Source organism: Arvicanthis niloticus, chromosome 23 (genome assembly GCF_011762505.2).
Source record: "Arvicanthis niloticus isolate mArvNil1 chromosome 23, mArvNil1.pat.X, whole genome shotgun sequence".
Taxonomy (NCBI): Eukaryota; Metazoa; Chordata; class Mammalia; order Rodentia; family Muridae; genus Arvicanthis; species Arvicanthis niloticus.
Window position 1 is genome coordinate 28437349 of NC_133430.1, and position 21216 is coordinate 28458564.

General features: G+C 43.6%; 1 protein-coding gene across 47 annotated transcripts in view; it reads right to left on the reverse strand.

Moving 5' to 3' along the window:
* The window catches only part of Nrxn3 (neurexin 3), a 1548305-nt gene extending 1536952 nt beyond the window's left edge, over positions 1-11353 (reverse strand). For 46 of the 47 annotated variants that reach the window (XR_013106667.1, XR_013106666.1, XR_013106665.1 and 43 more), the window contains exon 1: positions 11053-11353. The gene's annotated coding sequence lies outside the window, so the exon portion shown is untranslated. Of the gene's footprint in view, positions 1-8579; positions 8631-11052 lie in introns of those variants that run through there. The other variant, XM_076921492.1, reaches the window with a different exon arrangement.
* Between the last annotated feature and the right edge of the window lie 9863 nt (positions 11354-21216).

The following is a 21216-nucleotide window of genomic DNA, read 5'->3' on the forward strand; positions in this document are numbered from 1 at the left end:
GAGGGATAAACCAAATGCCTCTCACAATTATGGCTGTATTCCCAGGACCTGGTACAGTGCCTGGACGTAGTAGATGTTTAATAAATGTCTGTTGGATGAACAAATGAATGAAAAAATGAATAGAATACTAACATGGGCACGGATAATCACCACAGTCCCTTCCAGCTCTGAAAGGTTCCAACTATTCTCTACTTTGTGACAGCTTTGGAAGAAAAGCTTAAAATGAGCCCCAGAGAGGATGTTTTACTGATCCCTGGGGGAAACCCCAGCATGGCTGGTGCTGACATGCTACTCAACACTCAAGTTGCTGCAAGAGTTACTCTAGTTGTTGGTTTGTTTGTTGTTTTTTTTTTTATAAGCCTGAGAAGGAATTTACTGAGTCTCAAAAATGAGATCAGCTTCCCTCCCTCAGTGCTGCTATAAAACAAGGTACTACTACAGTGGGTATGGGAACCCAGTCCAGATAAATGGACCTTCTCACAGCAGCAAGGGACATTAAGCCCTGAGCCAAGGGAGCCAAACCTCCCAGATCAACAGGTGACCATGGCAGTCCACATACTCCCTAATTTTTCCTTCTAGGGAAAAGAGCAGCAGGACTCTTCATGGATCTGGAATCAAGAGGCTTTAAGCTGGCCTGAATATTATAGCCTCTCCTTTTCCCAGACAGTGACTAGTTTTCAGATAGCTCCCAGGGTTACCCTCTCTACACATCTCACATCAGCAGGTAGGGTTGGAGGACATCTTGTCAAAGATGCCTGGAGATCTGATGATTACCAATGTCTAAAAGCTATTTTCCTAAGAAAGAAAATGATGGGCATTAAGTACTGTCCCACTGGACACTGTGGATGTGTCCCTGTTCACTTTCTCCTTCACTGCAGAGGTAAAAATCCACTCCAGCCCTCCACTATCTGTCCTATACAAGAGGCTCCACAGAGCCACTGCTATAGAAACTTGTGGTGCTTTGAATAAGATGCACAGGTCCCTAAAACTTCTAACTAAATTGCTATAGAGGGCAGCTTGAGTTTGAATCTTAGTACAGTAGCCCTGATAGACAGCAGACTTTGAGAACTATAGCTCTAATGTACTTATAGAATTTAGGTCAACAAAACAGACACACACACACACACACACACACACACACACACACAAATGCCTTCTTCCACTTAGACACCTGATGTCTGAGATGTGGGCTCAGATGTGGATCTGTGCTGTAAGACCTGATATTCCTGGAGTCCACAATCTGACCAGTAGGTCCATCTCCAGTCCTTGTTTCCTATAACTTTTAGGCAACTTACTGAGTCGTGATCCATGTTCTTGGTATATAGTAAAAGGTGAGGAAATTCAAAGATATCTTTATCAGAATTTTATCCCAGCTCCACCATTTACCAGTTCTGCAACTTCAGGCAAGTGAAATTTTTTTCATTTATACAAAAGAGGTGGTGTGACCTGATACCTACTCACTAAATCCTCCTACCCTGTGTGCAAAGCACTTAATGCATTTGCTGGCACACAGTGAAAGCCCGTACCATCCCAGTCAATGAGAAAATATCAAATGCTTTTATTTGTTTCTATTGGATGCTTTTTTTTTCTTTTAAAGGAGCTTAGACAGTTTGGTAGCTATTCTGACAACCATTGATAGTTTAAATTCTTCTAATACCCCTTCTCTTTTGCCTGCATAAGTGTATATATAAGTGCATGTGGTATGTGTGTGTTCATGTGGGTGTGTGAGGTGCAGTTGTGTGTGACTGTGTGTACACATGAATTTGGGAACCAAAGGTTGAAGCTGGGTGTCCACCTCAACCACTCTGCACCTTATTTATTTATTTATTTTGAAACAGGGTCTTTCACTGAATCTGGAGCTCACCAACTGACTAGACTGGATGGTCAGTGAGCTTTCCAGATCTGCCAGTCTCTGCGTCTCAGCAATGGGATCACAAAAGATGCTACAACAACATCCTTAAGTCAGTACTGGGGACCCAAGTTCCATTGCTTTTGTAAGCAAAGTGAATGGCTTTGCTCAGCCATTTCCTGGGCCCATAGATCTCCTTCTCCTTGCCGAGTCTTAGTCTCTGAATTTGTTATGTCTCTGAGCCTGGGTTTTCTCATCTCCAAAGTGGAATTATAAAAAGTACCTACTCTGTGTTTGCTTAAGTAAACAGTGTGCTAACTCTTACAGAGTGCCAAGAGCAAAGCCTAGCACACCATCTCTCTATAAGCTAAAGATGCTCCTAAAAGTAGGAAGATAATAGTATCTCCTCCTTGGACCAACATTCCACAGAGAGCTGATAACCAAAGTAGAAAGAATGCCTCTCTCAAAGGCTCTCCTAGAGATAACATTTGCAAACTGGGAGCCAGAAGGCTGCCCTAGCATACCCCTCCGCCCTCTTGGGGTGATCCTGAAAAATGCTGACTCCAGCATGGGGCCCCTCTCATCACTTCCCAATCCGCCTCACTCCATTTAGCTCTGGCAATGCAATTCCCTTTCCTCTACCCGGAAATCGATGTTTAATTAACACATTATTGGAAAAATAAACAGAGTCTTCAATGGGACTGCAATGAAGTTAATATGGCTCAGCTTGGGGGCTGCAGAGGGGCCCCTCAGTCAGAAAAGTACTTCTTGTCCCTGCCTCTCATCCAAGAAAAAGTTCCTTTTTCTTCTTTTGGGTCTGCCAGCCTGGAAAATCCCAGTCTCTTCCCTCTTGGTTCCTCTCTTCCTGTCTCTGAAGAGAAGCCTCCAGTCCCTTCTTGCCTTTGCCCTACAAGAGCAGAGGGGTTTGGGGTTAGCTTGTAGTGAGTGCATAGATTATTGCTCTTTGGAAAGAGAAGGAACTCCTGGGCACGCACCCCTTTCTGTGACACTATGCATGGTCCCATTTTCTGCTTTTCTCTGAACTGAATCAAGACTCATTCAAACCTAAGGTCAGCAGCAGGACTCTTGCTGGGGTGAGGACATTGGAGACCAGTAATGGCTGACCAGGATGATGACCTTAAAGCCTTGACCAGAAATTAGAAACTAATATGAAGACTTCTCTCAGAAATATGCCCCCTTCTAGTTATCAGTAATGATGCCCCCTCTTTTTCATGGCTCCATGGAGAGTACAGAGCAAGGTCTCTGGTTTGAGACCCAAGCTTGGAACTAAGGCCTGCTGTTCCTTGATGACAATCCTAAATATGCTAGCTAGTCTATCCTACTGCCAACATCCCCATCAAATGAGAATGGCACCCATCTAATGAAATAGCAGATGAGGCAGGTGCCAGACAACTGTCTTTTTAGCAGACTCTCACAGTAAAGGGCAGGTCCTAATTCCAGGACCATGGACAGCACAATGGCACATCCCTCCCATCTCCATAAGGTCCATAAGGTCCATAAGGTCCATAAGGTCCATAAGGTCCATAAGGTCCATAAGGTCCATAAGGTCCTGGATCACAATGCAAGGCAGAAATGAATTTCAGGTTCTCTATCTTCTGCCCACCATCCACCATTCCAAACCACCTAACTCCCTCCTTGAGTGGGTCCTTGACGTAAAGAAGATCACTGAGACATGGGAGACTGGAGTTCCAAAGCACTATTTAAAAATATAGGAGCGGTTCCACTCCCTGATCAACAGCCTCACTTTTAAATCCTAGTTCCTCAGACTCATACCAACTTCTTAAGCATATCCCAGAGCATGGGACCCCTCTCAGCATCAAGTTCAGAGATGGGGTGTGGCACAGCGGTTAAGACCAAAGGCTTCACAGCTAGACATGCCACTCCTTGGATATGTTACCTAATATCTTTCAGCCTCTGTTACATTTTTGCTATGGTAGAAATTATAACTGTTACTCTCCTACAGGGAGGTCAGAAGATAAAGAAAGATAGTATGGGTCAATAACTAGGCATAGTCCATGGTACATAGTCAGGAATCAAATGTTATCAGTAGCTCCAGTGGGACTCTTCGGGAAAGAGATGGAGACATTGTAGTGGTGGGACTGGTTAGAAGATTCAAGTCTTAATCCTTTGTAAGTTGGGGGCAATTGGTAGCATCACTAGAGAATGACTCTCTTCTTGGCTACCTCCTGGAGATAAAATTGGATTTCTGACTCTAGCATACACCCTTCCTTCCTCTGTCCCATTAAGAGAAAGTAGGTGATGTCATCTCAAAGAAGGATGACCATATATTTTATCATCCAAACCAGGACACTGTTGAGACCTAATAATTAGACTAGGACATAGTCCTAAACAGGGACTGTCAACAAACCAGGGCATTCATTTACACCATCTCAAGGTCACAGAGAAGTGATGAGGTGTCAAGCTTCAAGGTTCTGGCCAAGGATAACCCTTCCCTGGTTCTAAGGCTCCATTTTACTCTGTTCACCTCCTCCAAACAAACAGATGCACTCTTGGCTAGAATTTCTCATCCTTATTCAGGTCATGCATCTCTAACCCCTATTTAGGATCATTCAAGTCCAACCCTAGGGTAGCAAAGAGAAGACTGATAAAGATCTTCACACACACACAAATATATACATACATATATATACATATATATACGTATATTTGACACCATTAGTATCTCTAACCAGCCTCCGAGAATAAAACTGAAACATACAGTGTGTGGGTCCACGTATCCCTCCTTAAGAATCAGGAGCTAACAGCCTGGGAGAGCCTACCAGCATCTCAATTTCAGGCAGTCAGGATGCAGACATAGGTTGCTTGCATCATGGATCCCCTATAACTTCTAGGGCAGAATGGCATGCACATTCAGAATACTCAATACTCCCTCACACACTCATGTGCGCACTCACGTGCGCACGCGCACTCGCACACACACACACACACACACACACACACACACACACACACTGGAGTCTCTTCTTTTCTAGAGCCGGAGCTCTAGCATCCTGGGAACAGAGCTCACCAGGAACAACCTAGCCTGGGAACCCTGAAACGTCATCCATAATTTCTTTAACTCTACAAACAGTTTGTTTGCTCTCCTCCAAGACACACCTGCCATCCCCTCTCACCAAAACCCCAATCCCTGATGAATGAAGGAAAGCCAAGAGACACCTGTGAAGGGCCATAGAAACAGCATCCTGGAAACCTAGATTCTAGCTTTGTTCATATGAGTGTCATATATGATTTCAATAGGCCATGTTATTACTGAGCCTCACTTCCCTCTTTTGTATTTGAGGACACTGAAGAGGAACATGGCTTATTTCTCTTTTCCTTCTAACAACATAATATGAAGGTCATGAGATTAGGGTCTGAAATAAGACACACCTGAGGTCAAGCCCCTGATCTGTCATTTTATCAGATTACTTTAGTAATGTCTGAGTCTCCTCTGTCAACAGAGCAAATATTAGTATGCTGCTTTGAATTACTTGAAGGCTTAAGTGAGATGTTACACAGAAAAAAAAATCTTGGGTCTGAAGTAGTGTATAATAAGTACCACATTCCTAATCCGCTGAGGGATGAGATGGTGGGAGAGCATGAGGAGGCATAGTGACTCTGAGCCAGCATGAGAAACTCAGAAAGTTCATGCTTGACAACTACCCCAACAGATCTAGACTTGCAGGCAGAACTAAGATAACCCTGAGCAAAGTTCAGCTTCCCCAGAAAGCAACATGCCTAAGCAAAGGCATCTCCATCCCCAAACCCAATGGTTCTTTCCTCCAACTAAGAGAAATTTATTGAACACCCACCCACCGTGTGCAAAGGAATGTCCTCAGCACTGGGAACACACATAAAAATAAAGTCCCTGACCTCACAGACCTTGCATTATTTGGGCAAAACTTAAGTACTGTATATCGATATTATACACAACATTCAGTAATGATTAACTTATTAAAACTCAAGACAGGTCTCAACTCAAAACCCAAGCAGGAGTACCATCAGAATATTAAAGGGGATTGTTTTACAAAGCAGGTCAAGAAAGGTCCCTGTGAGGAGGTATCATGTGAGTCATGACTTGCAGGAAGGGACTGATTGCTGGTATCACAGCCTTTGTCCCAAGCTGAGCACAGCCACCTGTGGCTGGTCCAGCTGCACTAGGCTCAGCTAGCCCACAGATCAGCACTACGGTACAATTGGGTCTTCACCGGAAAGTGCATACCGAAGGCCTTAGGGCCTGACCACAACTGGGGCAGAATATATTTCCAGGTGGCATGCTTGGGAAGCAATGCTTGCCTCTTTTGAAACTCTCCCATCTACATCTGAGAGGTTGTACAAGGAGATTACAGCCCAAGATCCTGAGAGCAAGCTCTTTTCTGGGTTTGCCACAGTAATCCACCTCCCAGGCATCCAAATCCCCAACTCTCCCCTTTCTCCAGCAATGACGTAACTCTTTCTCCCTAACTCCTCAAGGTCAGTGCCAGGGAGAGAGAACTACACAGGAGAGATGGGACAATCCACATTTTGCTTTAAGGATTTTTTTTTTTTTAATGTTTTCCAATTTCACTTATAATTGCTAATAACATGACACACCTCTAGCTGAAGAAGAAGGAAAAAATGGCGTCTGGTTAGGAAAGCAGCTGAAGCCAGAGAGAACAGGAGACTCTAGCTGATCTCATGGCCAAGGGCAGTTTCAGTTCTTGCAGCCTGCAGCCTGCAGCCTCCGACAAGGCCGCACCACTCAAGAGGTTGCTAATACCTACTGGGAAAGCGAAGCCTTCCTCTGAGCTCAGCCCAGCGCTCTGGGGAGGTAGCAGGGAAAACCCTCCATTTTACCCACCTGTCCCTACTCTCCCTTCAGACTCCATCTATCCACCCATTACCCCTAAGCTCACGCACCCACAGTTTTTGCTTGGTGGACCGGGAACCTCACTTGAGGCTTCCTGCTAGAGTTGCAAGCAGCTTCTCCCCCCTACTCTCTTTTCTGTTTCTTTGAAGACGCTATTCTCCCCTCCCCTGATAAATCCCCCCAATTTTGTCTTCCTTTCCCCATAGTACTCCACCTCCCCGGTAGACACATATCCACTATACACAGCCACCCAGCACAAAAAAAAAGAAAAAAAAAATCAGTCAGTCTCCTATCTGAACCACACACGTACAGGGTCCAGAATCCCATGTCATCCAATCGGAGGCAGGGCTCTGTCTGGAAAAAAAAAGCACAAACACCATTCTAGCCCCCATACGAAAGACAATACAAAGGCCACCAGGAATTTCAAGACTTTGCATCGCCTATATATCCAAAAGCTAGGTAGGACAAAGCCATCGCTCTATCTTCCCAGCAAACCACAAGTCTCAGGGATATTCTGCAGTGCCCTCCAGCTTGACACAGTCCACTGATCAGGGTTGTGTGTGTGTTGGTGTGTGTGTGAGAGAGAGAGAGCACATAGCCATGTGCATGGGGGTGGGGGCTGTGTCTGCTCTCCAGGCATCAAGTTCCCCAGAGGTAATTCAGTCCAGACTCTGCTTTCCCCTGCAACCTCCCTTCAGTGTGCCGCAAACATAGATTTCATGGATGGTTAAATTGGATCATTATCACCGAGTGCTTATTTGGCCCAAAAAAAAAAAAAAAAAAAAATCATTAATGTCGTCTACCCACCTCCTCATGAGGTATCCTCCCCCCCAACAACATACTAATTCCATGAACTGCAACACACCACAGCATTTTGAAAAGCATAATAGCAAGAGGGTAAAACAGCAAGCAGCAGCGGTGGCAAGAAGATGAGGCTACAGCCTTCCCATGTTCCCCGCATAAAGATGGGCAGAGGGGCCATGGCTGGAGGTGGAAGTGGGGGAAGAGGCAAAAGCAACAAAACCAACCGAATGCAATCAAGCCCTTGGTCGCCTGTGTGTGAGAGAATGTGTGTGTGTGCAAAAGCGTGTGCTGTTGCGTGTGTGGATGTGCCGACTCGGCCCTCCTATCAGAAGGCTGCATCCGTGTGGCATGCAGGAAAGGCCATCGCACCACTGTTGTGTAGCGAAAAGACAAAAAAAAAAAAAAAAAAAAAAAAAAAAAAAAAGAGCCGCATAGTCATCAGAATCAAAATTTTTCATGGAGATGGAAAGGGCTGAAGGAAAGGGGGTTGGGTAGAGGGTAGAGGGGATCGTGGATAGAAACGGAAGGCAAGACTACGGCAGGATTGAGGGAGGATGGAGGGGAAATTGGTGATGGAGTGGACAAAATTGCACGCACACGGAGACACAAACACACACAATACCCAAACATCAACCCCACCGCCTACACTGTTCATCCAAGGCTGACAACCCGACCCCATCTCTCCGCTGCTTCTCAGAGCCCCCAAAGCTGGTGCCGATGGATTTGTGTATCTCAGTTTTGCAGCAGTGGGCTAATTACAACCAAGCCCCCTCACCAAATTAACCCCTCCCCTCCCTCCCTCCCTCCCTCCCTCCCTCTCTCTCTCTCTCTTTTCTCTAAAAGGCCAATTGAAGAATAATGTGTTTTTAGAGATAATGGATTTTTTTTTTCCCAAGGAGCGAGAGAAAGGGGGGATACAGGACAGAAATTCTGCAAATCGGTGACTTCCAACCTCACCTCCGTGTCCCCTCACGTCCCCATTCACGGAGGCATCTCATCTACCATTCTCCGACCATTCCCTTGTCCCCCACCATCCAAAAGAAGAGACCTTCCTACCATGCACATCGACAAACACACCAACCGCCACCCAATCTCAGTAGCCGATCTCAAAACCTCAAGCATCAATCCACCTCGATACATCCTTTCCTTATATAAGCAGCGACCATCAACATAGGAACGCAGCACTAAAAAGAAAGCAAGGAAAACGGAGGCCGTACCCCATCAGTCCCCCAGTAAGAAATAATAGGGAGCTACCAGAGAAGCAAAGACGTAGTAGTCTCTCGAAATCTAGAATTCCTTTGATTCCTGGTCTCGCTTCTTGAGAAGCAATTTTCAAAAAATTATTATTTCATTAGAAAGGGCCAGAAAGCTCCAGAGAGGGGCATTTGCACAGTCCAGTGGTTAAAAAAAATATTTTCTAACCCAGCCCTGTTGCTCACTTTAATAGCCAACTTCCAGTGTCCAGCCTTTTCCCCTTTCTCCAAAAGGGAAGACTGGCTTGCAGGGTGAACCCAGGGTTGCAGAAAATGGGCCAAGAGCCCTTCTTTCACTCCCCAATAACAACAAATATCAAACAATAGGAATACATCTGCACAAGCAGCACCCGTTTGAAATATCGTTTACCCCGATATGAGTTAGGCAGATTAAGCCTGAAGATTAAGAAAGAAAATACCAGCTTTGCCTGGTCTCTCCCACCATCCTTTCCGACACGTACCCAGCAGCCCTTAGGTAAACTTGCCCATCATAGCCAGCGGGACCATTGTAACTTGAAAGGCGACGCTGAAGCCCTTGAACGATGTAGGAAGGCTGTACCCACAGCAGCACATTAAGAAAGGGACTGTTCTGTGGGCTCCCCTGACTAACCTCCAGGTGCCCCCAGATAGACTATCCCAGCAACCAAGTCACCCAGTGTGCTGGCAGTTCAAATTTCCTTCAGACTCTTCATCACAAAGACATACAGTCATCTGACCCCCAAAACTACACTGTCCTCTAGGTATGACAAGAATTGCCCTCCTCTCTCTTGGGGCCATCCTCTAGACCCAAGGCAGGGAAATTAACTCAGAATATTGGGGTGGATCAGGGTAGCAAAAGAAACACTCTCCTCAAAGCGGGAATAGCTAGCTGGAAGAAGCGGAGAGAAGACAGTTCCTAGTCTATCTACTCTTATGCGGTCCAACTGGGATCACCCCATCCTAGACTAGCTCTCCACGATCTCTGACCTTTGCTTGAAAATAATAATAATAATAATAATAATAATAATAATAATAATAATAATAAATAAAATTCAAGGAAGGGAAAACCCGCTCTATCTAAACCCAATAATAATGTGCAAAATATATGCATATAAAATTTTCTCGTCACAGAATTTATCTTTCCGAGCAAAATCAAAAGAAGGATGCATTTAATAGGGAAAGGGAGCAATTAATTTTTTTTAACAAGTACTCACAAGATAAGTCACCTGCAAGGCAGCAGAGTCCATAGGTTGGTATTACATCACTAGCTTAGGGAAGGATGGAGGCTGGGGGACAGATTTTTCTTTTCATTGTAATCAGTACCATGTTTCTAGAGCAGTTAAGTTTTGTGGTTAAAACAGAGAGAGGGAAAGAGCCCAAACTCTGGATCCAAGACAGAGCATTGAAAAAAAAAAATACATCGAACCAGGCTTTAAGGTCACTCAGAGCTTGCAAAACCCACAGGGCTTACACAGAGTGGAAGTTTTCAGACAAGCTTGCTACTAAATCATTAATATAAACAAATGGAAGGCAGAGAAGGAAGATTTCCCTTGTAACTGATCCAAAGAGAGGAGTGTACACACACACACACACACACACACACACACACACACACTTGTGCACCTACATACACATATACACAAAACCTTTTCACCTCTTGAGTGTGCCTCCTCCTCCTCAAGATAATAGGAGTGCAGGTTGAAATTTTACTAAAGAATGACCTTTCCACACCCCCCCCCAAACACACATGTGAGTACACACACACACCTCAGTTTCTTAACAGCTAAGGGAAATCCCTGTCTCCATCCTATTTTGCCTTCTTGTGATTCTCAAAGTCCCTTCTCCAGGAAAAGAGAGAAAGTGGCTTCAAAATGTCAAGGAAAGAAAAAAAAACGGATCAACCTAAAACGAAGTGATAGACACCCATCATTTTAGATTAATAATCTAATCAAATAGGAGAAAGTCATAAAAAAAAAAAAACAAACAAGCGATTAAAAGAAGAGGAAGAATATGATAAATCCAAAACATTTTCTGACTTTCCTAGCGTCTCAAGCAAAGAGAACACAACTTCCAGGAGAAACCGAAGTAAAACAAGAAGAGTTGAAAATCCATTCCCGTGGTCAGTTGTGGTCCTCAAATCCAGCATTTAAAAGAAAAAGGAAAGGAAAAAAAAAATCTAGGTTGGTCGCTCCCAACAGAAAACTTCTACCCTTCAGGTGCAACCTCTTCCCGGAATGTACAAAATCTGGAGTCGGGTTCGCCGCCTGCCTGCCTGCTTTTCCCCCCCAGAATCTTACCTCTGGGTTGAACCGAAGAGTTGGGAAGCTGTCAGTTTGGTGTTTAATCAACTGAGTTTGCTGGGTGTTTCCTCCTTGAAAAGATTCTAATCCCAGAATCTTTCGGACTCCTTTTCCTTTTTCTTTCTCTTTTTCTCTCTTTCTCTCTCTGGGAGGGAGTGGCAGGGGAAAAGGGAGAAGGCTGGAGGTGCTAGAAGCAGATCCTGTGTGTCTGGAGCTGCCGGTGGCTGCGTGAGGGGAGGATGCTTTGCCTCTCCCTCCACAGTGAGTTGCATGCAAGAGGAGATGTGTAGGGCTGCGCTCTGAGCCTGAGACTGTCAGAGGAGCCCAGGAATTTCACGCACTCCAGAGTTGGCCCCTCCCTCTCCCACACAGACCCCGGCATTTAAAGAGACAGCTAGGCTGCCTGGCTCAGGGCTTCACCTCCTCCCTGGGTGTTTTGCACACAGCTGTGAAGATATTACCAGGGAAGGGGCACTCTGAAGCTAGCTCTCTGTGAGTAAGAATTGGCCTCTGGAGTATCATTCGCCCTCACCCCAGCCTAAAAAGAAGAGTTCCTCCCCAGAACTGGAGCAAGACTCCAAATAAAGACTTCTTAAAAAGAAGAAAGGAAAAGAAATTCTCACACTCCTGTACCCTAAAAGGACTGCCCACTTCCTTGAGCACACTTCTTCACTGCTGACTAAAGAGGTAGAGAGGACACTAACATGACATGTGCCTCAGTTTCTCTGAATAGTCACTTTCCCTTGCAAAACCAGGGCAATCTTTGCGCATCTAGTGGAGGTCGAGGCTGTAACTAGGGCAGGAAACCATTCCTTCAACAAACACCTCTGACTGCTGGATCTAGATGAGACACAGGGCAGGCAGCCAGGGACATCCAAATGAAAGTGACAAATGATACTTCCATTCAGTGGCCCTCACTGAGGAAAACAGACCCACAGTAGAGCTACATCTATCCCCAGAACAGCTGAAAGCTAAAGGATAGAGAGACAGGGCTCAAGCTTTAGGAGGTCAGAAGGAAGTGTCTACCTACCCCGACTTGTACCCAGAGCACAGGGTCCAGGCGTTTCCATCACACTCCAAATCCCTCAGAGATCTGTCACCAACTGTGATAACTAGTCTCTGTGAGGGAGTATTCCCGTAGTCAAGACTAAACAAAGGTTGACACTGGGTGGCAACAAACACAGAGGTTTTGCTCAGTGTCATACCTGGGTGCTCATAGCAAGAAAACATCCCCAAGTCCTACCTCACCTTTTCAAGGATAAATTCGCACACTGTTGTTCTTCAGGCCAACACCAATGGCAATGATAGCCACTAACAGCTGTCAACAAGCATTGCCACAGACCAGCATCTTTTTCAGTCCACTGAGTACTAACTGGAGTCCATCTTGAGCTTTGCAAATGTTTCTCAAGGCCCTGTGGGCAGAAATAGCTGACCAGAAATTTAAAATCAGGTCCACATAAATCCAGAGATAGTGCTACTAGGCTTCCTCTCTCAAGATGGCAGTTGTTAGGTCTGTGCTTCTTGCGGCACATTATCCCAGCATCCCTGCTTTCTCCCACTCCAGGCAATGTTAACACTGTGTGTCCCAAGTATCAGGCTCACAAGACCCCAAATGGATTTGTGACAGTCCCAGACCCAATAAATCATCAGCCCACTGGATAGAGGCAGAAGTGTGTTCATATCAAGAAAAGGAACATTACATAGAATAGTGTAAAAGACATTCAATGGGACTGTCAATAAGTGAGCAGTTATTCTAATCTGGAGACAGAATATATAAGGAGAGGCACAGTGATCTAGCTGCATTTGGGACAAGCCTTGATGGTCACAGACAATCGCCGAGTTGCTAGTCTATATTGGAGTGTGTTTGGCTTTTCAGACCACAACCTCATTTTTTGAGTGTGTGTGTGTGTGTGTGTGTGTGTGTGTGTGTGTGTATGTGTGTGTGTATGTGTGTGTTCCATTCTTTAATATCCCCCATGCATCCAGCACACACAGAAACACAAACAAATATGTCTTCATAAATTAATTTTATATCCAGCTTTTTAACTCTGCCTGTTTACTCTAGACCTGAACTGTCCTGGTTCCACATCTGTGTCCTCCTTAACAAGCCTTCCTCAAAGCCTGTGCACCTTATTTGTTCCCAGAATACATAAGGAAAATTCAGAAGATGTAACCCATCAGTACAAGGCCCAAGGGATGTAAAGACAAAAGCCTAAAGGGAAATGCTTGGAGAGATAAGTCAGTCAATAAAATACTTGCCAGGCAAGCATGAGGATCTGAGTTCCCTGGTACACATGTAAAAATCTGAATGTGGTAGTATGACTTATAATCCTAGAACTTGGGACATAGAGACAAGCATATCACTGAGACACACCTGCCAGCTAGTATGAGTTCCAAGTCCCAGTGACTCTATCTCAATAAACAAATTGTGTGGCACTGGAAAGATGGCTCATCTGTAAGAGCACTTCCTGCTCTTGCAGAGAACCCAAGAAAGAGTTCACTTCCTGGTACCCACGTTGGGAAAGTTCACGAATGCTTTATAACTTTAGCTCTAGGGCATTCAATACCCTATTCTAGACTCTTCAGACACATGGCATACACTCACACAGACATGCAAGTACATACATACATACATACATACACATAAATACATACATAAATACATACATACGAACATACATATGAATATGTGTATGTACAAAATCCTTGATAAAAGATGATAAGGCATAGAATGATTGAGGAAGACACTAACCTCTAGACTACACATCTGCAGGTGAGTTCACATGTGAGCACACACACACACATGACTGTGTACATGCTAATTCACAAGAGATAGAATGAGTAGCAATGTGGCTAAGCACCTATAATAGTAAGTGCCCCAAAGGTATCAAGGATTTCTGCTTAGAGCAGTAACCAGTGAGATGAAGTGGGTCTTACAGGAGCTACTGGATTGACCCTAGCAGCACAATGGAGTTGTGAAACCTAATCTCTGGAGTTATCACCATCTGCCCAATACAAAAGTTAAGCAGACACTAACAGAGCATTCCATTTAATTCGTGCAAGTTTGTTTTATTGTGTCTTCTACTGAAGTTTATACAATGCACATTTATAAATAAGACTGTGCATATAAAATCAGAATTCTCAATAAACAGACTTGGTGTCTCTCTCTGACTCCCTAATGACTCTTGCTTGGTATATAAATTTCAGGTTGCTCTTACTGAAATATTTGTAGCTTTATTACACCAGTTCATATGTGTGTGTGTGTGTGAGAGAGAGAGAGAGAGTGAGAGAGAGTGAGAGAGAGTGAGAGATAGAGAGAGTCTATGTGTGCCAGTATATGCACCTGGGCCTATGTGAAGGGCAAAGGAGGATATTGAGTATCCTGATCTATCACTTTCTGTCATCTTTCCTTGGGAAAGGGTCTTTCACTGATCTGGGAGCTAGATTGGCAGCCATGAAGCCCCAGAGATCCTCCTGTCTATCCACATATCCTAGTCCACACAGCAGCTTAAGGTAGGTTCTGGGAGTTTGAACTGAAGTCTTTATGCTTACATAGCAAGTGCCATTAGTCTCTAAGACGTCTCTCTAGACCCTCTATTGTTAAGATTCTAATGTTTACTTACTGGTTTTCCCATTGTCTTTGGAACATGGTTGGAATCATCAATGATTTCATTTGTTTCCCTCCTATTAAATGAGTGTTTCTTTCTACTTTGTAATTTTTTTTTGGGGGGGGGGTTGGGGATGTTGTCTTTTGGTTGTTGTTTTATTTTATTTTGTTTAGAGCTTGGCCTTTTGTTGTTGTTGTTTGTTTGTTTGTTTGTTTATTTGAGACATGATCTGGTGGTATAAGCCAGCTAGATTTGCTAAGATAACCTGGAACTTCTGATTCTTCTGCCTTCTCCTCTACCTCGTGCTTCCAGGATTACACATATTCGACACCATGCTCCATCTATCCATAGCTAGGAGTCCAACCCAGGGATTCATGCATATTAGACAAGCACCCTACCAACTGAAATGTATCTTCTGGCTAAATGGGTGCTACTTTCCCCATCCTCTACTCTAAACAACCCTACAATTCTCAAAGACTTCTTATACCAAGATCAAGTCACCAGAATAGATACTAGACAGTTCTACTAATCCACAAGGCAGGACTTCAATAGAGCCAAGTTCTCCAGTCCCCCAAACTTCTCTGCTGTGTTGTTTTTAAAGTCACTAGCACTTCACATGCCCTACTCCTCAGCACATTTCAAACATGTCCCCCAATGCTATTAGCCCAAAGCATTTTGCCAAAGGTCCCTTGCAAACATTTCCTGTGCTCTTGCGCTTGTCTCCTAAGGGCTGTACTACATTGCTGGCCTGCTGGAGTTGGTTTGGCTTTCTGTCCTCTATCTTATGATGACTCCCTTGTTATTAATAAGTGACTTCTTATTAATTAGCTTTATTAGACATTCATTGTGCATGACAGATTGCGCCACAGAGAGTAACCTAGCATTTTTCAAGGAGGAGACTTGCACTGAAAGAGTCCAATCACAGGACACAGAGACAGCAGGGAGTCACAGGGAGACTACAGCAGGGCTTCCAAAATTCTAAAAAGGCAGGACCTAATCTAGACAACCATGTCTGGCAGAGGAAAGAAGGAGAGCAGGTGAATGCAAGATTTGTCTCTGTACAGGCACCAGCCCAGAGGGGGGCGGGGGCTGGAATCTGAACATCCCTGCTTTGAGGAGGTCAGCTCCCAGTGACTGTTTCTAACTCCAAGAATCCTGCTTATCCCATGGAACAAAAGAGTTTCCAGGGCTTGCAGCCAGTACAAGCCTTCCAGTCATCTCCCTGAATTCATTAGCCTTTTGCCAGCTAAGAAGGACCATCAGTAAAGGACTATGGACTCCAGCCTGGGCGAGATTCAGGTAGGAAGCTGGATGTCTGCTCTCCAATCACATCCTTCTCCTCCAGCAACTTGTAAGGCTGATGGTGGTGGAAAATCTAACCATAAAGAAACTTTACAAGGAAAAAAAAATATTGAGGCAGAAACTCAAATAATTTTCAAAGCAACTCTAAAATGTCCTGCTTAGGGAACAAACCTTAACATGGTCCAGGAATATTCAGTGTTTAATGGTCTTGAATGTTTGAGTGGCAGAGATTTACTCATTGATACTGATTGTTTATTTCAAACTATCCTCATTTCCTCCCATCAATTATGTAGATTCTTGTCTGTCTTAAACTTCATTCCTCCTCAGAGAACAAAGAAGAGGCTAGGACAACATAGCCACTCTTGGGCTGAGTACTAAAATGTCAGTGCCTGTGCCTCAGAATAAACACCCAAGCATGGTAGCAAAGGAGGTGTTTGCCAATGCCAGACTCTGAAGGATAGGATTGAGTCCTGCCTACAAACCAGCTACAAAGCCTATACAAGGAAGGTGATGACAACACTGACCACAGAGGGTAGCTTTTGGGATTGAATAATCTAATATCTGTAAAGTGCTCAGCTGATGTCATTATGGAAAGGTTGTTATAAGTACTTGTTAAATATAACAAACTTTCCCATGATCACAACTCCCAGAAGCCTCCCCCCACCCCATAATGTGTCCTTACTTTACTAACAGTAATAATGGAATATCTTGTACTTCTGGAGTATCTCAGGATTATGGACAAGAAAAGTGTGACCTCTGCTGTCATTCTTGATAACCCTGTTCTAAAGTTCAACCAGAAGCAATACTGATGACTTTAGTTCTTTGTGTAGGTGGCATTTCTCTCTCTTTCCCCTGCTGGGTAGGACCCAAACAATCCCCTCCCATGTACACAACACCACATCCAACAGAGGTTCAGACAAGAAAGGCAAGGGTCGTTTCAGAGCCCATAGCATACCCTAGCTGCATTACATGTTCCTGGCCCACACACTAAAACTATTTTTAAATAATATACTTTGCTCGGTTGTGGGTTTAAAAAAAAATCCTCCTCAGGATTCAAGCTCAAGATGGAATGATTGCCAAATGCTAACAGCTTTTTGAACAGGACGTAGTTAAAAATATGTCTGAAATGGTTTTAACTCAAACTCAAAAAATAGCTTAACTAGCTAGGGAGCCATATCGTAGGCAGTGGGGGGTTGGGAGTGAAAAAGAAAAAGGGATTCCCTTCAGAGAGGACTACAACAAACCTCACATAGGAGTGATGCTGGGTTTGATTCCCCACATGAATAATATGCTTTGAAAGCACAGATGGACTCTCCAGGGAAAAGAGTGAACAACACTGGGAAGTTCATTGCCATCAGATGTTCCTGATGACCACAGAGTGTGGCGACTTTATCCCATAAAGGTCAAAGGTGGTCACTGCAACAGCACAGTGGCCTAGTGTATGCTTATAGAACAGGGTATCAGCTTCCATTCCAGGGAGTCACTGAACCAAAATCTTCATACCAGTAAGATGATCTCAGGGATTCAAACTCAAGCTCAAGGGGCTGGAGAGATGGCTCAGTACTTAAGAGCAAATACTGTTCTTATAGAGGACCCATGTTCAATTCCCGACATTCCCATCAGGTGACATACAACTACCTATAACTCTAACTCCAGTAGAACTGGCACCCTCTTCTGGCCTACAAAGGGCACTTGTATTCATAATTGCATATACACAGACACATAATTAATTACAAATAAAAATAAATCTTTTTTTTAAAAAATCAAGCTCAAAGTCTAATACAACAACTCTACCCTGAGTTGGACTGAAACTATTTCTCCCCATTTGACATATGAAAATACTGAAGCACAAGGAAAAAATGGCAGCTGAGTCATGTCTAATGGTGTTGCCCATAGTCTCATTTCATCTCAGGATTTGGACAAAAATAAGGTTCTACCAGCCCTAGGCAATTATAATAAATAATTTGTAACTTTTTTCACTAGGAGCTTGTGGTTCTTAAATTTTATTATCAATTTGATTTGACACAAACTAGAACCACCTGGGAAGAGATGACTATCGAGTAATCTTCCAGATAATATAGGCCTATGGGCATATCTATAAGGTATTGTCTTAGAGGGATGGATGGATGGGTAGATGGATGGTTGATTAGTATGGGAGAGCCTGCTCATAATTTGCAGAAACATCTCTAGGTACATGAGTCCTAATTATATAAGAAAGCTAGTTGAGAGAGCTAGAGAGGCAGCAAGCAGCATTCCTCCATGGCTCTGCATCCAGTTCCCACCTAGACTTCCTGCTTTGACTTCCCTCAAGGATGACTGTGACCTGAAAGTGTAACCTGAAATAAACTCCTTTCTACCAAACTTGCTTTTAGTCATGGTGTTTCTAGCAACAACAGGAATCATGACCTAAAACTGTTGATCTAAACAGTGTTTCTCAAAGTCTGTTTACCAGACCAGACTCTTGTCAGAGGGATTTTTTGTCTATATAGTTAAAAAATTCATAATATACATTTTAATATTAAAATAAACGTATAATATTGTCCTAGTTGACTTTCTATTACTATGACAAAACACTGACCAAAAGTAACTTATGGAGGAAAAAGTTTGCTTCACTTTACAACTTCTGATCACAGTCCATCACTGAGGGAAATCAAGGTAGGAATCTGGAGGTAGAAAGTGACCATGGAACAATGCCATTCCCCATGGCTTGTTCAGCTTGATTAGATAGATAGATAGATAGATAGATAGATAGATAGATAGATAGATAGGGATATGGATATAGATATATGTATACATATATGTATAGATATGTGAAACACACACACTATCCAGGCCTACATGCAGAAGCATGGCACCACACACAATGATCTGTACTCTCCCACACTAACTCTTAATAAAAAAAATGCTCCATAGACCTGTATACCAGCCAGTATGATGGAGGCATTTTCTCAGTTGAAGTTTCTCTTCTCAAATGACTATAACTTGTGTACAGTTGACAAAGAAAGGAAACTGCACAAATATGTTTCTAAAGAGTCCTACAGGAAAGAGACCTGTTTAATATTTCTTAATCAAGTGTCTTATAAACTTATTTTACTCCAGCTCATCCCTCATTAGATACCTATTTGCACTAAGAAAAACTCATGAGGCATGTTTATGAAAGAAATGTATGTTCTATTTATCACTTGATCATATGGTCAAGAAGCCTACAGAAAAGCATCTGTAGAAAGGATGGAGATGGGATCCTTTTATAACAGCTCTAAAATATTTTCAAGTTCTGATTGATCAGTTCCTGGAGCATGAAAATCACTCTCTCATAAAACTAACTAACTCATCTGAATAGCTTCAGTATTCGGAAAAACTTTGCATGAAGTCCAAATCATCCTTCCCACAATGCTTCAGGAAGCACTAAAATCTACCTAAAATTCAGCACCATGCAAAGGCAATGAGTCACTGTTCCTCATGTTCACAGATGTCTCTTGTACCAGTAGACTTACAAGCCTACATCTCTCCTATACCCTAGAGCTTCAAGTTTGTCTCAGAACTACAGAATCCTATAGCATAAAGATATTTTTGAATACCTCCTAATCCACCCTTCTGTGCACTTATATGTACATATTTGTTCGTGGGTGTGTACATGTATGTGGGTGGGGGTTCACTTGCCTGAGAAGTCCTGAGATCAATTTCTGATGTCATTTCTCAAAACCTATCTATTTTGTTTTTGAGACAGGAGACAGGTTCATTTGTTTGCCTGGAGTTTACCAAGTAAGATATACTGGTAGGTCAATGAGCCCATCTCCACCTCTGAGGACTAGGTCTTCACCTCCTCAAACCACAGCATCCATGGTTTGGGTACTCAACATTCCCCTGAGCTCTTCCAAGAGCTTTGACATTCTTCCAAGTCAAAGGCCCTCCATGCCTGGCTTTTTCACATGGGTCTGAGGCTCAAACTTAGATACTTATACTGGCTGGCAATCTCTTTACCAATTGACCTATCTGCTCATCCCTCCATTCCTCTTATATTTCATTTAACTTTATTATTTGTTGGGAGGTGATAAGACAGGGCCTCACTCTACAGCTCAGGCTAACCTAGAACACATTATTCTCTTGTCTTAACCTCACAAGCACTGGGGCTAGAGGTATGATCCATTAGGAAAACCTTCACTCATTTAAGAAATGCATGTCTTGCAAGATCAGACAAGCAAAAAAAGAGTATTATGTACATTCCTGGCTTTGAATATAGCATGGTTTGGGTGCTTTTTTTTGTTACTTCCCCCAGATTTCCTGGATGTTTGAGGTTCATGCATAACCCCTCAAGTTCCTTCATAGAAACCCACAGAGATTCCCATAGCCTTCTTCCTTGTACCCTTGTCAGATGCCACACTGGGAGTTAGATGAGTCAGAGAGCTCACCCAGCGTGGGGAGTTTTGTGTTCCAGCATCTCTCCTCCTGGAGTGGCCAAGCTGGGGCTGTTCTTCACCCCACGCTGCCTCCTCTCCATCACTGCCATCTGCACCTCCTTCCCAGGGATCACCATCTGCTTTCCTGATACCACTCAGCCACCCCCAGCTCTTTGCTCTGCTTTCAAGCCCACTCCTTGATCCACTCTCCCTGCAACTTGAGCCTTTCTTTTTCCTTCCCACAATCTTCATTCATTCGATCTTCGCCTCCTCAGATCACAGCTTCCACGATTTGGATGCTCAACATTCCCCTGAACTCTTCTTATATTCTTTCAAGTCAAACCTTTACTCACCAGGAAATTCTTCAAAACTCTACTATTGGAGTTATTTTGCCATCCAATCATATATGTTTGCAGAAGAAATCACTAAAATTCATTACAATCCTTTTCTATACCAGCCCAGACACTTGTATTAGAAAATCTTACTCCTTATACCCATTGCATACTCCTCTTACAGGAAGTCCTTTCCCACAAGGCAGCAAAGGGTAAAGCACAGTCGATGTTAGTCAAATGTAGAGTGATATAATGCCACAGTAATATCTTTTCAAGCAAAACATAACAACTACCCCTTCGTACGAAAGTCTGTTCTTCAGGGAACTGGGGAGATGTCTCAGTTGGTCAAATTTTTGCAGTGCACATATGAGGGCCTAAGTTTAGACCCTCAGGACCCACATACAAGAAATATGAGTATAGCAGCATGCATCTGTAATCTCTGTGCTGGGGGTTCAGAGACAGGCAGATCCCTGAAGCTCATTGGCCAGTCAGTTGAGCCAAATTAGTAAAGTTCCAGGTTCA